The sequence below is a fragment of the Podarcis liolepis genome (assembly GCF_965112155.1).
Source record: "Podarcis liolepis genome assembly, chromosome: 3".
Lineage (NCBI taxonomy): Eukaryota > Metazoa > Chordata > Lepidosauria > Squamata > Lacertidae > Podarcis > Podarcis liolepis.
Window position 1 is genome coordinate 119,309,296 of NC_139557.1, and position 16,544 is coordinate 119,325,839.

At 46.2% G+C, this 16,544-nt stretch overlaps 1 long non-coding RNA gene across 2 annotated transcripts in view; it reads left to right on the forward strand.

The window, feature by feature from the left end:
* Window positions 1–16,544, forward strand: part of LOC310702846 — a 55,856-nt gene that overhangs the window by 14,691 nt on the left and 24,621 nt on the right. Inside the window, exons 2-3 of one of the 2 annotated variants that reach the window (XR_014523689.1) lie at window positions 6,674–6,806; window positions 8,091–8,176. This is a non-coding gene — a long non-coding RNA (uncharacterized lncRNA). Of the gene's footprint in view, window positions 1–6,673; window positions 6,807–8,090; window positions 8,177–16,544 lie in introns of those variants that run through there. The other variant, XR_014523688.1, reaches the window with a different exon arrangement.

A 16,544-nucleotide genomic window follows, 5' to 3' on the forward strand; every position in this document is an offset into this window, starting at 1 on the left:
CCTTACCTGGGGAAGCCAGGAGCAGCAAAGAGAGAACTGCCAAGCACAGGTGAAGGATCTTCATGGCTCAGGATGAATTGTGGTGGCAAAGCCAGGCAAAGCCAGCTTTTCAGTCAAATGGAGCCCCAAAGCTTGCCAAGAGAGGGCTGGGAGGGAGAAGTAGATTGCATAATTTTAATTTCTTTGGGACGTTGTGACTTAGGCTGACGTGGACGAGAATGTTGACAAAATCACCTGCCTCTGGAAAGGCATTCCTGCATTCTGTCAGTCATACCAGTTTCCACAGAAGATCACAAACATTCAGGATGTTCTGTATTCATGTTTCAGAGGGAGATAGCTTGAATCAAATGAAACATTTATGAGGAGGATGCAATGCCCCACATAGGCAGTGCTAGGGGGATGTATCCCTCAGGTAAATGACACACCCCTCACCTGTCCCCAAAACATTGCTGGACCCTTGCGGTTATGTGAAGGAAGGGCATTTTTCACATGCTCGCCTCCTACAATGATTGTTCTTAGTAGTAGCCCGTGCTCCCCCCCCCCCAAAAAATGTTTAGGGTTACTCTCATTTTCCTACTCATATTGAAATACTGCTCCTCAATCTGGCCAAACTTAGATTCACAAAATGTTTAGGGGTATGCGTTATCCCTGCATCCCCCCCCCCCCCCGGAAATAGCACTGGTAGTAGTAATAGCTTCAAACAGTTCTTCCAGAAAAAAAAGAAAATTCAAGTTCACTGATTGAAGAGGTTGAGTGGGACATGCAGGGCAAGGAGATTTCAAAGGTGAAATGATGGACTCTTGTGCTTACTTGAAGGAAAGGCAATCTTCACATGGTCGCTTGTCCTTTTTCTCATTCCTGCAATCATCATCCTCATCCTTTTTCCTTTTTTAACTGGACTTAACTTTCAGGGGTCTTTTACATGTACCTTTCAATCCTCAGCTATTCAAACAAGATGGAGGGGAGAAGATCACAGTGAGCAAATGCCCAGCAGCTATTGAAGTTTTAGGATGGACAGTTATGGTGATCCCTTTCCACTGAAATAAACAATAGATGAAACCGAATATTAATCTAAACATGCAGATACCGTGTGATTTAAGGATTAGACCATGTGGATCTGGCAAAACCTCACAGAGCAAAGCAACCAAAGACAAGGCTGATCCCAGAGCCGGACAAGCCTTGAGGCAGGTGAGGACGCTGCTCCAGGTGGCAGAAGCCCCCAACCAGGCAGAATGCCCATGGGTGCCCCTCCTGCCCTGCTGCTTCTGCCAGTGGAGGAGAAGCACCAGTATCATCAGCACTGATTTTTGAAAAGTTCACAGCCATTTGGGGGAATAAGGGATGTGCCACCCTAAGCTGATTCTGCCATAGGTGTCTTTTGCAATGGACAAAGTATGGAAACAACTGGCTGCGCAACCAATTAAGCTTGCAATCAAAGGACGATGTATTCAGGGACCAATTAAGTAACTGATGCTTTGTGTAACGAATGGAACAGGTAGCTGGTACTCACTGCTCTATCAAAATGACATTCTGTGTAATAAAAAGGTTGCATTAGAGATACTTTGTACTGCCAGTGGTTGTTTAATTAATGAAAAACCTAATTATGACAACTGCTTATTTCTGTTTTTGAAGGAATAGAATGGCTCTAAGACACAGAATGGAGGGAAGAGGCCGGGAGGAGAGATGAGTTTGTATTGATGCAGTTTTTACATAATGGAGGAAATAATAAAGATTTAATGGAAAACTCAAATGGATATAGCAGACAAATGCTATATTAAAGGAGGTTAAACTGGAATCAGATAAATGATCATCAACTTGTAAAGAAACCTGTTGTTCATGTTAGCAGGCATCACAAAAGTTTTACGTAATGAAACTATTTTCTCAGTTCACTGGCTCCCTATGCCTAAATCCGAGAAGGGATGTCCATTTAGGGTGGTAGCCTAAAGCTACTCAGATCAGAGGCTCCTGAAAATGATTGATCCAAAAAATGCTACAAGAGGGGCATGGTGCGGGGAGAAGAAATAATACTTTCCTCTGGACACTTGTTTGATTCTCCTTTGCTAAGCTGAAGTTCCCTTCTGCAACAATTATACAGTGGTGGACAGCTCCCAATGTCAGTGAAGACAGCAGGACATCATCAACAGGAGGCAGGTATAATCGGTTTGTAACAGGCCAAATCCTGTGTAGAGGGAGAACAAATACCATGGTCCACAAGTGAAAGGAAAGTTCATTCAGAAGAGCATGAAATGGAGGCACAACTTCATAGGCCCCCCTAAAATAAACCTTGGCTGGACCCTTGCAGTTACCTGAACGAAGAGCACCTTTCACAACAATAATTGGCCAGCCTGTCCTCTCCCTTCTCCTTTCCACCGTAGAGGATGACTAAGCCATTTACTTACTTGCTTGCTTACTTACTTAAGGTAAAGGGACCCCTGACCATTAGGTCCAGTCGTGGCCGACTCTGGGGTTGCGGCACTCATTTCGCTTTATTGGCCAAGGGAGCCGGCATACAGCTTCTGGGTCATGTGGCCAGCATGAATAAGCCGCTTTTGGCGAACTCCGTCTTGTTTTTTGGGATGGGGGCCTGCTGGATAGCGCAGATCTTGGATGTGGTCGGGTGAAGGCCGGAGGCGTCAAAAAGATAGCCCAGGAACTTCACTTGTGGAACGGCGATCTGACACTTCTCCCTCTTTACCTTGAGCCCGGCCTCCTGGAACCTGGTCAGCACGGCACAGAGGCGCTCGAACAGCAGCTGGTGTGAGTCTGCGGACACCAAGACGTCAGACGTACCATGCCCGGAAGCCCTTGCAGGAGACACTCCATAAGGCTTTGGAAGATGCCAGGAGCCACACTCACCCTGAACTGCAACCGGCGGCAACGGAGTGCCCCTTGGTGGGTGATGATCGTCTGGGCTTCAGCAATGGCATCATCGACGGGCAGTTGTTGATAGGCTTGGGCAAGGTCCAGCTTAGCGAAGACCTTGCCCTAACCCAGGGATTGCCCTAACCGATTGGCCCTTGGACTTCTTTTGGAACTTCCTGCACTCCAGCTTTGTCTGGTGCACGTCATCGTCTTCACTGGAGGATGCCTCATCACTGCTGGCCTCTTCATGATGCACTGGAACTGGCTTCCTAGCAAGACGCGGGCTGCTGGCCTTACGGATCTCCTGGGCGGAGCGTTCGGCAGCTTCCGAGGCCACGGCCTCTTCAATGGCTTCCTGTAGCATGAGGTCTGGCTTGGCGAGGAGACGCCGTTGCAAACAGATGTCCCAGACCCCATAGACGATTCGATCCATCAGGGCATCATCTAAGTCTCGGAACTCGCAGCGCATTGCGGCTTGTCGGAGGGCGGCAGTGTAGTTGTTAATTGACTCCCCCTCTGACTCATTCCAGTGGTAGAATGCATGGCGGGCAGCAATCTTGGATGGCTTTGGCGTGTTGTGGTTGCGGAGCTTCTCTTGAATCGTGTCCCATGTTGTTGCCTGTACTGCATCAGGCGCAACCAAGGCTTGTTCAGCTCTGGGATCAGCCCTGTCTTTGGTTGCTTTGCTCTGTGAGGTTTTGCCAATTCTTCTTGGTCGAATTCTTCAATCACATGGTATTTGATTGTTTAGATTAATATGCAGTTTCATCTATTGTTTATCTCAGTGGAAAGGGATTACCATAACTGTCCATCCTAAAGCTTCAATAGCTGCTGGACATTTGCTAAGTGTGATCTTCTCCCCTCCATCTTGTTTGAATAGCTGAGGATTAAAAGGTAAAGGACCCTTGACAGTTAAGTCCAGTCGCGGATGACCCTGGAGTTGCTGAGCTGACCTTGCTTTACTGGCTGAAGGAGCCTACATTTGTCCACAGACAGTTTTTCAACGTCATGTGGCTAGCATGACTAAGCCGCTTCTGGCGAAATCGGAACAGTGCACGGGAACACCTTTTACCTTCCCGCAGGAACGGTACCTATTTATCTACTTTTATTTTTTGTTGTAATTTCGAACTGCTAGGTTGCCAGGAGCTGGGACCGAACAACGGGAGCACACCATATATCAGAGATTTGAACTGCCAACATTTTGATTGGCAAGCCCAAGGCTCAGTGGTTTAGACCACAGCGCACCCGTGTCTGTTAGCTGAGGATTAGGTTCCATATATTCCTTGCAAAGGGTTCCATACTCAGTTTCAAGCACCTTGCGCATGAAAGCACCAGGCCTGAGAATGAAATCTCAAATGAAACCTCAAAGCAGAGAAGGTTAACTCATCGGCCTTTGGATGTTTCTGTTCTGGAGATCCCATCACCCCTGATCTTTAGTCACAAATAACAGCGACTCCAAGGAGCGCAGGACAGAAGAGTGAAGCAGCTTCAGAAACAGGGTTGGGAAGGGGGAAAGGGGGCTCAGTCATCTTCAAGGGTGGAAAGGAGAAAGGAAAGGACAGGTTGGCCAATTATTATGGGGTGCAGAGTGGACATGGCAGGTGGAGCAAGCAGAGAAGCAGAGCCCCTCATGTTTGAAAATATTTTTGTAAGTTGCTTTGAGTCTAGTTAGAAAAAGGTGTTTGCGAAAAAGGATGGTGATGATGATTGCAAGAATGAGAAAAAGGACAAGAGAGCATGTGAAGATTGCCTTTCCTTCAAGTAAGCAAAGAGTCCATCATTTCACCTTTGAAATCTCCTTGCCCTGCATGTCCCACTCAACCTCTTCAATTGGTGGATTGAATCTTTCTTTTTTCTTTTTGGAAGACCTGCTTGAAGCTATTACTACTCCCAGTGCTATTTCCTGGGGGGATGCAGGGGTAACGCATACCCCTAAACATTTTGTCAATCTAAGTTTGGCCAGATTAAGAATAATCATTGTGGGAGGTGAGCATGTGAAAAGTCCCCTTCCTTCACGTAACCGCAAGGGTCCAGCAATGTGGTGGGCACAGGTGAGGGGTGAGTCATTTACCTGAGGGATACATCCCCCTAGCACTGCCTATGTGGGGCATTGCATCCTCCTCATAAATGTTTCATTTGATTCAAGCTATCTCCCTCTGAAACATGAATACAGAACATCCTGAATGTTTGTGATCTTGTGTGGAAACTGCTATGACTGACAGAATGCAGGAATGCCTTTGCAGAGGCACGTGATTTTGGCAACATTCTTGTCCACGTCAGCCTAAATCACAACGTCCCCCAAAAATTACATTTATGCAATCTGCTTCTCCCTCCCAGCCCTCTCTTGGCAAGCTTTGGGGCTCCATTTGGCTTAAAAGCTGGCTTTGCCTGGCTTTGCCACCACAATTCATCCTGAGCAATGAAGATCCTTCACCTGTGCTTGGCAGTTCTCTCTTTGCTGCTCCTGGCTTCCCCAGGTAAGGGATGGAGAGGAAGAAGGCAGAGGTACACCTGCCAGCCTATTATGGGGTGGAAGAGGGAGAGGAGTACAGTTGCTCTTCTGTGGCCTTGCAAAGGAAGCTCACTTTTCTTGCTAGAGACATTTCTTTAGTGGTAAAATTAGCATAAAAATGTATATATCAGACAAAACTGCCTACAAGGGTGCATCTATTGGGGGATATATGCACTGTGTTGCTGAATTTCCCCCATTATGCCCATCATTGCTATGCAATTTCCCCTATTGTAAACTATATTTTCATGCTATTGTCATGAAATTATACTTTTTCATGTACATTTTTTAAACACATTACTTGGAGGGAGAGCTGCCTTTCAGAGGACGGCTGTGCTTTGATGTTCACATGTTGACTTCATTATGGCAGAGTAATATAAGGAAAAGGGGACATGAGTGGCCCTGTGGTTTAAACTACTGAGCCTCTTGGGCTTGCCGATCAGAAGGTCGGCGGTTTGAATCCCCACGACGGGGTGAGCTCCCATTGCTCGGTCCCTGGTCCTGCCAACCTAGCAATTCGAAAGCACATCACGTGCAAGTAGATAAATAGGGACAGCTCCGGCGGGAAGGGAAACGGCGTTTCCGTGTGCTGTTCTGGTTCACCAGAAGCGGCTTAGTCATGCTGGCCACGTGACCCGGAAGCTGTCTGTGGTCAAACGCCGGCTCCCAGAGTTGTTTGCAACTGGAATTAACTGTCAAAACAGTCCTTTACCTTTTTATTAATATATGGAAAATGGCTTTGCATGTAAAACTGGTAAGGAAAAACAAAAGCAGCCTCTTCTTTTCTCAGTTTGGTTAGATTTTATGCAATTCTATGCAAATTTATGGAATACGTTTTACAAAATAAAATTTTGATTTGTCTCTTCCACAGGTCTGCCAATAAATTTGGGGTATATAGTTTCTAATTAGTGGGAAATGTTTCTTGATGTAGTATACAGCCTTTTATTCTGGGTAGTCCTCGGGGCTCTGATGGATTCAGTTACAGGCTTTAGTTTCTCTATAACTTATAAGCCACGTGTGCCTCACTTCTTGCTGTCGTGTTTCGTGGACTGACACCTTCCACTCATGAGCAAATATCTGGATAAGCACATTTACCTTTTCTCCTTGTGAATGTAGCAAGGCTGGTAAACACCAGTGGCCAGTGGCAAGGGGTGGGGTGGGGGGTAGGAGTTGGGATGCCACAGCACCCAGAGCGTCAAAGAGCGACTCCTGTTCAAAGGGCTGTGCAGTTGTTCCTCTCTTTCATTCTATTGTGATTTAACTTCCTTCTCCCCACTTTTGTTTGTTTCTCTCTTTGCACAGGATCTGCACAAAACCAGGAACCTCAGAATGCTAGGCAATGCTATAAGGCCAATGGTACTTGCTACCGTACACGTTGTCCCAATAATTATAAAAGGATTGGAAGGTGTTTTTATAATTCTTTCTGTTGCCAAAGGTAATTTCAGCTTACCAAAAGAGAATTACACCTCCTACCCCTCTCCCATTACCCCCTGGATTGATCATTTTAAGTACCCAATGCAGCGTCCCCCAAACTGATCATCCTTTGCCTGCAAGCTCAATTGCTCCATTGCAAAAATAGAAATAAAAATACCTATGCCAGAATCAGCCAAGGTTGGCACATCCCATTTTACCGCTTGATGCAAAATGCTAATTGCTGCTTTGCCATTCTGCCAGCACGGCTCCTAAGCCCATCTACCTGCTCCTCCTGCCATGGCCTGATCTGCCGCTGACACACACCATAGCCTGTTGATTGCAGGCACAGAAGCGGCACTACCATTGTTGCCCATTTTAAGCAAGATGGTGCCGAGTTCTTTCGCCACAGGCAGAACCAGCGGGCCAGGAGGGGCACCAATGGGTTTGTTGTCTGGGGGGCTTCTGCCAGCAGAAGCAGGGTCCTCACCTGCCTCATGGCTGGTCTAGCTGTCTTTGGCCCCTTTGCCCTGTGACCTTATGCCAGATCTTTGCCAAATCCCTAAACCACACCAGATGGGCACATTTAATTTGTTGTGCAGCTTCATCCATTGTTTATCTCAGTGCCTAAGGGATGTCTATTCTGCAGTTTCAACAGATGCTGGGCACTTACTCTGTGTGGTGTCCTGCCCTCCACCATTTAAGATTACCTCAGTTTCACATGCCATACATTCCATGCAAATCTCCCACTTTCAGTTCCAAGCAGCTTCATTCTTATTTTATCTTTTAAAGAAAGAACCTGAGGCAGTAGACTTTTGTCTTGGGTCCTGGCAGGGAAATTAGCAACTGGACTGAAGGATCCCAGGGTGCCAGTATCTCTCCTGTTTCTCAAAACACTCCCACAAATGGTGAGCAAGCTTCCTGTTAACCCTGAACTCTTCCTCAGGGCCACAAAGACAACAAATCCCTGCCGTGCATAACATCCAGTCTGCAGGAGAATATTGGAGACCTTGAAAGCCCCCTCACTATTCTGTGACCTATTTAATTGTACCTAGAAAAGAAAGTCCCCCAAGGGTAAGGATGGGCAAGAGGTTGGATTCAATTTTCATCGAAAGGTGAATCTATGTAATTCATAGTTTCTGGAAATGAAAAACTGAAACAGACCTATCCCTACTCAATGGTTTATTATCATGAAATCTTTCTTGTGGTCCAACATGCCTTGCTTTGTATTTTCGTGTCTCAAACATGGTCGCTTTGCTATGAAACTGAGTTAACTGTTGTCCTTTTGTTTCTGGTTTCTATGTTTTAGACGGGAGGAGTGATAGATGCCTTTGAAAAGTGGAAGATGCTCCCTCTCTTTGAGAGCTGCTGGATCCCACTTGATCCCCAACTGGGGACTTCCAAAGCATCCAGATTGAAAAAAAGCAACATTTTCAAGGCTTACCTGAGCTTGTGCCTTGCAATAAAAGCAGATCCAAAAGCCTTTTCCCCTCTGTTTTTCATTTCTAAGCATGAGTGTTCTTGCTAGTGAAACTAAAATGGCACCTTACGTCCATGAGAAGGAGGTGTCAGCTGCATTCTGATGAACACCCAGCCGAAACCCCCTGATGATCTCTCCCAGCTGCTGCATGTAGATGTTGAAAACATTTGCCCTCAGATCTGTGGACCAGACCCAGAGGCAGGGATAGTCCTCAAACAATGACTAAACCTGCCTCTTCGGTAATGACATAGTCTGGTCTTAGCGTAACTCCTCCTCCTACCCCTAATCACTGAGATTGGTTCTCCTAGGGCACCCCCCCCCCCCCCGTGGAACCTGCCCCAGCCATTTTGTTGGATGGTCTGCCCCTGCCACTTAATGGATCCAAATGGTTTCCAAAGAGTGGCAGGGGATGCTTTATCTCATGTTGATGGCCTTTCAGCTGATTCCCTGGTGGCCCGCTGGAATGTGGAGTTAACCAGGGCTATTGACTGTTTGGCTCCGAAGCGCCCTCTCTGATTGCATGGTTTTCCACAGATCTGAGGGCAATGAAACAATTGCTGAGATGGCTAGAGCACCAGTGGTGGATAACTCATTCGGAAGCTACCAAGTGGGGGTAGCGATGGCAAAGAGGACTTTCTTCTCCGCCTTTATTGTATGTGCAGAAAACAGCAGCAGGAAACTCTTTCATGTGGTTTGCAATTCAGCAGAACCACCTGCTACATCAGGGCCCAGTACGGGTCACATGATCTCCTGCAATGATTTTGCAAAGTTTTTTGCAGATAAAGTCACTCAGATTCAAGAAGAGGTAGACTCCACTGTGGGAGCAGGGCCAGGGCGGGAGAGTGCTAGAGTCCTGTCTAGTCAAGTTGCGTGGGATCAATTCCAATCTGTTACCTCTGAGGATGTGGACAGGCTGCTTGGACGAGTGAAGCCAACCACCTGTCTCATTGATCCTTGGCCATCCTGGCTTATAAAAGCTAGCCGGTAAGGGCTGGGCGATGGGCTTCGTGGGGTGGTGAATGCTTCTCTCTGTGAGGGAGCCTTCCCAGACCCGCTGAAAGAAGCGGTTAGGAAACCGCTTCTTAAAAAACCATCTTTAGATGCTTCCAATATGGCCAACTATCATCCAGTCTGAAATCTTCCATTCTTGGGCAAGGTGATTGAGCGAGTGGTTGCTGAACAACTCCAGGCACGCCTGGAAGAAGCAGACCATTTGGATCCCTTCCAGTCAGGATTCAGGCCTCATCATGGGACTGAAACGGCCTTGGTCGCACAGGTCTGTGATCTCCGGCGGGCTAGGGACAAAGGTGAGAGCTGTTTCCTAGTTCTGCTGGATCTCTCAGTGGCTTTTGACACCATCGGCCATAACGCCTCAGGGTTGTGTCCTCTTCCCCCTGCTTTTCAACATCTACATGCAGCCGCTGGGAGAGATCATCAGGGGGTTTGGGCTGGGTGTTCATCAGTATGCGGATGATACCCAGCTCTAACTCTCTTTCAAATCAGAACCAGTGAAGGCGGTGAAGGTCCTGTGTCTGGAGGCGGTTGGAGGATGGATGGTGACTAACAGATTGAGGTTGAATCCTGACAAGACAGAAGTACTGTTTTGGGAGGGACAGAAGACGGGCAGGTGTGGAAGACTCCCTGGTCCTGAATGGGGTAACCGTGCCCTGAAGGACCCGGTGTGCAGCCTGGGAGTCATTCTGGACTCACAGCTGTGCATGGAGGAGCAGGTCAATTCTGTGTCCAGGGCAGCTGTTTACCAGCTCCATCTGGTATGCAGGCTGAGACCCTAGCTGGCCATAGGCTGTCTCCTCAGAGTGGTGCATGCTCTACTTATCTCTCACTTGGACTACTGCAATGTGCTCTATGTGGGGCTACCTTTGAAGGTGATCTGGAAACTACAACTAATCCAGAATGCAGCAGCTAGACTGGTGACTGGGAGCAGCAGCCAAAACCATTTAACACTGGTCTTGAAAGACCTACACTGGCTCCCAGTACATTTCCAAGCACAATTCAAAGTGTTGGTGTTGACCTTTAAAGCCCTAAACAGCCTTGGTCCAGTATACCTGAAGGAGCGTCTCCACCTCCATCGTTCTACCCGGACACTGAGGTCCAGCGCCGAGGGCCTTCTGGCGGTTCCCTCACTGCGAGAAGCCAAGTTACAGGGAAACAGGCGGAGGGCCTTCTCGGTAGTGGCACCCGCCCTGTGGAATGCCCTCCCACCAGATGTCAAAGAGAAAAACAACTACCAAACTTTTAGAAGACCTCTGAAGGCAGCCTTATTTAGGGAAGTTTTTAATGTTTAATAGGTTATTGCATTTTAATATTCTATTGGAAGCCGCCCAGAGTGGCTGGGGGAACCCAGCCAGTGGGGTGGGGTATAAATAATAAATTATTGTTATTGTTATTGTTATTGTTATTCTTTGCATTCTCTTATCTCACCGGACTGGGTGCCATGGGATCCTAGGATGAAGAATTCTTCCCGGTAGGCACATGTGCATGCAATTATGCCTAATATACTATAATGAGTGGGCTTGGTGGAGCTAATTTCTGCAAGAGCCTGGGCTATTTCCTGTGACGTTAACATATGAGAGGCTGGAGGTGAAATAGTTAAACATGTTACCCAATCAGAACCCAGGGGGTGGAGTCAGAGGGACTATAAAACCAGCTCTGGGAGGGGCAAAGGGAGGAGTTCTTTGGGAGTGGGATGGTTGGTTGGAGTGGGAGAGAATTGGGATAGAGTCTGTGGGTAGGTTGAATTAGTGTAGCAAAAGAAGCTGAGTCAGAAACAGTTAGGAGCCAGGAAGACAAGTAAATATCTGAGAGGTGGTTTAGTGAGTAAGAGCAGGTAGCAGAAGTTATAGGTCTGGATAGGCACCCCATGATTGTAATTCACTGAGACCGTTTATGAAACCACATGCTTGTTAAACTGCAGTAAATAAACAGAAGTTTATGTTCCAACTTAACCCTGACTGGACTCAGTATTTTACCAGGTAGGACCTGTGTGGTGGCAGCGAGAAATAAACCGGTGGCACAGGGATCAATAGACGCTCAAACGTTCAGGAAGCCTGTGTGATCCCCACACTTCCCAACCTGCGATCCTGTGGGGGGAAGGGGGCAAGAATCTATAAGAGGACGCTTCCAGACCTGGTCTGGTCAGTTCAATAATCCCCAAATTCAGACACCTGTGGATTTTCAAGGATGACTATATTTCAATTGGCATACTTTTTCAAAGAGTGCAACTCAGATTAGTTCCCATTTAAAGGGAATCTGAACAGAATTTCATCTCCCTCCCATTCCACCCTCCATATTTTGTCACTCTTCATTTCCCACATTGTGGCCCAGTCCTCCTCACTAGACTGTTTTGGGGGATCCTCACCCCCTTTTAGTTTTCCTTTCTAATGACGTTTTGGGCCTCTCCACAAACCATGCCTGCTGACACCTCCTTCTCATGGATGTAAGGTGCCATTTTGGCTTCACTAGCAAGAACACTCATGCTTAGAAATGAAAAACAGAGGGGAAAAGGCTTTTGGATCTGCTTTTATTGCAAGGCACAAGCTCAGGTAAGCCTTGAAAATGTTGCTTTTTTCAATCTGGATGCTTTGGAGAAGAAGTCCCTAACTGGGGATGAAGCGGGATCCAGTGGCTCTCAAAGAGAGGGAGCATCTTCCACTTTTCAAAGGCATCTATCACTCCTCCCGTCTAAAGCATAGAAACCAGCAACAAAAAGACAACAGTTAACTCAGTTTCATAGCAAAATGACCATGTTTGAGACACAAAAATACAAAGCAAGGCATGTTGGACCACAAGAAAGATTTCATGATAATAAGCCATTGGGTAGGGATAGGTCTGTTTCAGTTTTTCATTTCCAGAAGCTATGAATTACATAGATTCCCCTTTCGATGAGAATTAAATGCAGTCTCTCAGCCACCCCTACCCCTGGGGGACTTTCTTTTCTAGGTACAGTTAAATATGTCACAGAATAGTGAGAGGGCTTTCAAGGTCTCCAATATTCTCCTGCAGACTGGATGTTATGCACGGCAGGGATTTCTTGTCTTTGTGGCCCTGAGGAAGAGTTCTTGGGAAACAGGAAGCTTGCTCACAATTTTGTGAGAGTGTTTTGAGAAACACAAGAGAACGGACACCCTTGGGTTCATTCAGTCCAGTTGCTAATTTCTCTGTATACACCCAAGACAAAAGTCTACTGCCTCAAGTTCTTTAATTAAAAGATAAAATAAGAATGAATCTGCTTGGAATTGAAAGTGGGAGATTTGCATGGAATGTATGGGATGTGAAACTGAGGTAATCTTAAATGGTGGAGGGTAGGACACCACACAGAGTAAGAGCCCAGCATCTGTTAAAGCTGCAGAATAGACATCCCTTAGGCACTGAGATAAACAATGGATGAAGCTGCACAACAAATTAAATGTGCCCCTCTGGTGTGGTTTAGGGATTTGGCAAAGGAGATCTGGCATAAGGTCACAGGGCAAAGGGGCCAAAGACAGCTAGACCAGCCATGAGGCAGGTGAGGACCCTGCTTCTGCTGGCAGAAGCCCCTCAGACAACAAACACATTGGTGCCCCTCCTGACCCGCTGGTTCTGCCTGTGGTGAAAGAACTCAGCACCATCTTGCTTAAAATGGGCAACAATGGTAGTGCCGCTTCTGTGCCTGCAACCAACAGGGTATGGTGTGTGTCAGTGGCAGATCAGTCCATGGCAGGAGGAGCAGGTAGATGGGCTTAGGAGCCGTGTCGGCAGAATGGCCAAGCAGCAATTACCATTTTGCATCAAGCGGCAAAATGGGATGTTCCACCCTTGGCTGATTCTGGCAAAGGTATTTTTATTTTTATTTTTGCAATGGAGCAATTGAGCTTGCAGGCAAAGGATGATCAGTTTAGGGGACGCTGCATTGGGTACTTAAAATGATCAATCCAGGGGGTAATGGGAGAGGGGCAGGAGGTGTAATTCTCTTTTGGTAAGATGAAATTACCTTCTGCAGCAGGGATAACTAGGAAAACACTCTCCAATCTTTTCATGAGTATCAGGACAATACATAGGGTAGCAATAATCACCTTTCTTAAGGCATTGCCTGGCCTTCGTGGCCTGTGCAGATCCTGTGCAAAGAGAGAAACAAACATAACTGTCCACTGGGGAGAAGGAAGTTAAATCACAATAGAATGAAAGAGAGGAACAACTCCACAGCCCTTTGAACAGGAGTGGCTCTGTGATGCTCTGGGTGCTGTGGCATCCCAACTCCTACCCCCCACCCCACCCCTTGCCACTGGCCACTGGTGTTTACCAGCCTTGCTACATTCACAAGGAGAAATGGTCAGTCTGCTTATCCAGATATTTGCTCATGAGTGGAGGGTGTCAGTCCACATAACACGACAGCAAGAAGTGAGGCACACATGGCTTATAAGTTATAGAGAAACTAAAGCCTGGAACTGAAGCCATCAGAGCCAGTAGGACTACCCAGAATAAAAGGCTCTATATTACATCAAGAATATTTTCCCCATTAATTAGAAACTATATAGCCCAAATTTATTTGCAGACCTGTGGAAGAGACAAATCAAAATTTTATTTTGTAAAACATATTCCATAAATCTGCATAGAATTCCATAGAATCTAACCAAACTGAGAAAGGAAGAGGCTACTTTTGTTTTTCCTTACCAGTTTTACATGCGATGCCATTTTCCATATATTAAAAAAAAGGTAAAGGACTGTTTTAACAGTTAATTCCAGTTGCAGACAACTCTGGGAGCCGGCGTTTGACCACAGACAGTTTCCGGGTCATGTGGCCAGAATGACTAAGCTGCTTCTGGTGAACCAGAGCAGCACATGGAAACGCCGTTTCCCTTCCCGCCGGAGCTGTACCTATTTATCTACTTGCACTTTGATGTGCTTTCGAATTGCTAGGTTGGCAGGACCAGGGACCGAGCAATGGGAGCTCACCCCGTCGTGGGGATTCAAACCGCTGACCTTCTGATCGCCAAGCCCAAGAGGCTCACTAGTTTAAACCACAGGGCCACCCACATCCCTTTTTCCTTATATTAGTTTGCCATAATGAAGTCAACATGTGAACATCAAAGCACAGCCATCCTCTGAAAGTCAGCTCTCCCTCCAAGTAATGTGTTTAAAAAATGTACCTGAAAAAGTCTAATTTCATGACAATAGCATGAAAATATAGGTTATAATAGGGGAAATTGCATAGCAGTTTTGGGCATAATGGGGGAAATTCAGCAACACAGTGCATATTTTCCCTAGTAGACACACTTTGGTAGGCAATTTTGTCAGATATATACATTTTTATGCAAAGAATTCCCACTAAAGAGATTACCACCAAAGAAACATCTCTAGCAAGAAAATCTCCTTTGCAAGGCCACAGAACAGCAACTGTACTCCTCTCCCTCCTCCACCCCATAATAGGCTGGCAAGTGTCCCTCTGCCTTCTTCCTCTCCATCCCTTACCTGGGGAAGCCAGGAGCAGCAAAGAGAGAACTGCCAAGCACAGGTGAAGGATCTTCATGGCTCAGGATGAATTGTGGTGGCAAAGCCAGGCAAAGCCAGCTTTTAAGCCAAATGGAGCCCCAAAGCTTGCCAAGAGAAGGCAGGTAGGGAGAAGCAGATTGCATAAATGTAATTTCTTTGGGACGTTGTGACTTAGGCTGACGTGGACGAGAATGTTGACAAAATCACGTGCCTCTGCAAAGGCATTCCTGCATTCGGTCAGTCATAGCAGTTTCCACAGAAGTAAAATCACAAACATTCAGATGTGCTGCATTCATGTTTCAGAGGGAGATAGCTTGAATCAAATGAAACATTTATGAGGAGGATGCAATGCCCCACATAGGCAGTGCTAGGGGGATGTATCTCTCAGGTAAATGACACACCCCTCACCTGTCCCCAAAACATTGCTGGACCCTTGCGGTTACGTGAAGGAAGGGCAGTTTTCACATGCTCGTCTCCTACAATGATTATTCTTAGTAGTAGCCCGTGCTCCCCCCCCCCCAAAAAAAAAATGTTTAGGGCTACTCTCATTTTCCTACTCATATTGAAATACTGCTCCTCAATCTAGCCAAACTTAGATTCACAAAATGTTTAGGGGTATGCGTTATCCCTGCATCCCCTCAGGAAATAGCACTGGTAGTAGTAATAGCTTCAAACAGTTCTTCCAGAAAAAAAGAAAATTCAAGTCCATTGATTGAAGAGGTTGAGTGGGACATGCAGGGCAAGGAGATTTCAAAGGTGAAATGATGGACTCTTGTGCTTACTTGAAGGAAGGGCAATCTTCACAAGGTCGCTTGTCCTTTTTCTCATTCCTGCAATCATCATCCTCATCCTTTTTCCTTTTTTAACTGGACTTAACTTTCAGGGGTCTTTTACATGTACCTTTCAATCCTCAGCTATTCAAACAAGATGGAGGGGAGAAGATCACAGTGAGCAAATGCCCAGCAGCTATTGAAGTTTTAGGATGGACAGTTATGGTGATCCCTTTCCACTGAAATAAACAATAGATGAAACTGAATATTAATCTAAACATGCAAATACCGTGTGATTTAAGGATTAGACCATGTGGATCTGGCAAAACCTCACAGAGCAAAGCAACCAAAGACAGGGCTGATCCCAGAGCCGAACAAGCCTTGAGGCAGGTGAGGACGCTGCTCCAGGTGGCAGAAGCCCCCAACCAGGCAGAATGCCCATGGGTGCCCCTCCTGCCCTGCTGCTTCTGGCAGTGGAGGAGAAGCACCAGTACCATCAGCACTGATTTTGGACAAGATCACTGCCATTTGGGGCAAAACGGGAAGTGCTGCTCTAGGCTGATTCTGCCATAGGTGTCTTTTGCAATGGACAAAGTATGAAAACAATTGGCTGCGATGTATTCGGGGACCACTTAAGTAATTGATGCTTTGTGTAACTAATGGAACAGGTAGCTGGTACTCACTGCTCTATGAAAATGACAATTTGTGTAATAAAAAGGTTGCATTAGAGATACGTTGTACTGTCAGTGGTTGTTTAATTAATGAAAAACCTAATTAAGACAACTGTAAATATTGCAGGCTGTATAATCAACCTACATAATGACTATAATGAGTTTTGTTTTGGTTAATTTGGCAGTGAGGAGAGATGAGTTTGTATCGATGCAGTTTTTACATAATGGATGAAATAAAAAGGTTTTAATGGAAAACTCAAATGGATATAGCAGACAAATGCTATATTAAAGGAGGTTAAACTGGAATCAGATAAATGATCATCAACTTGTAAAGAAACCTGTTGTTCATGTTA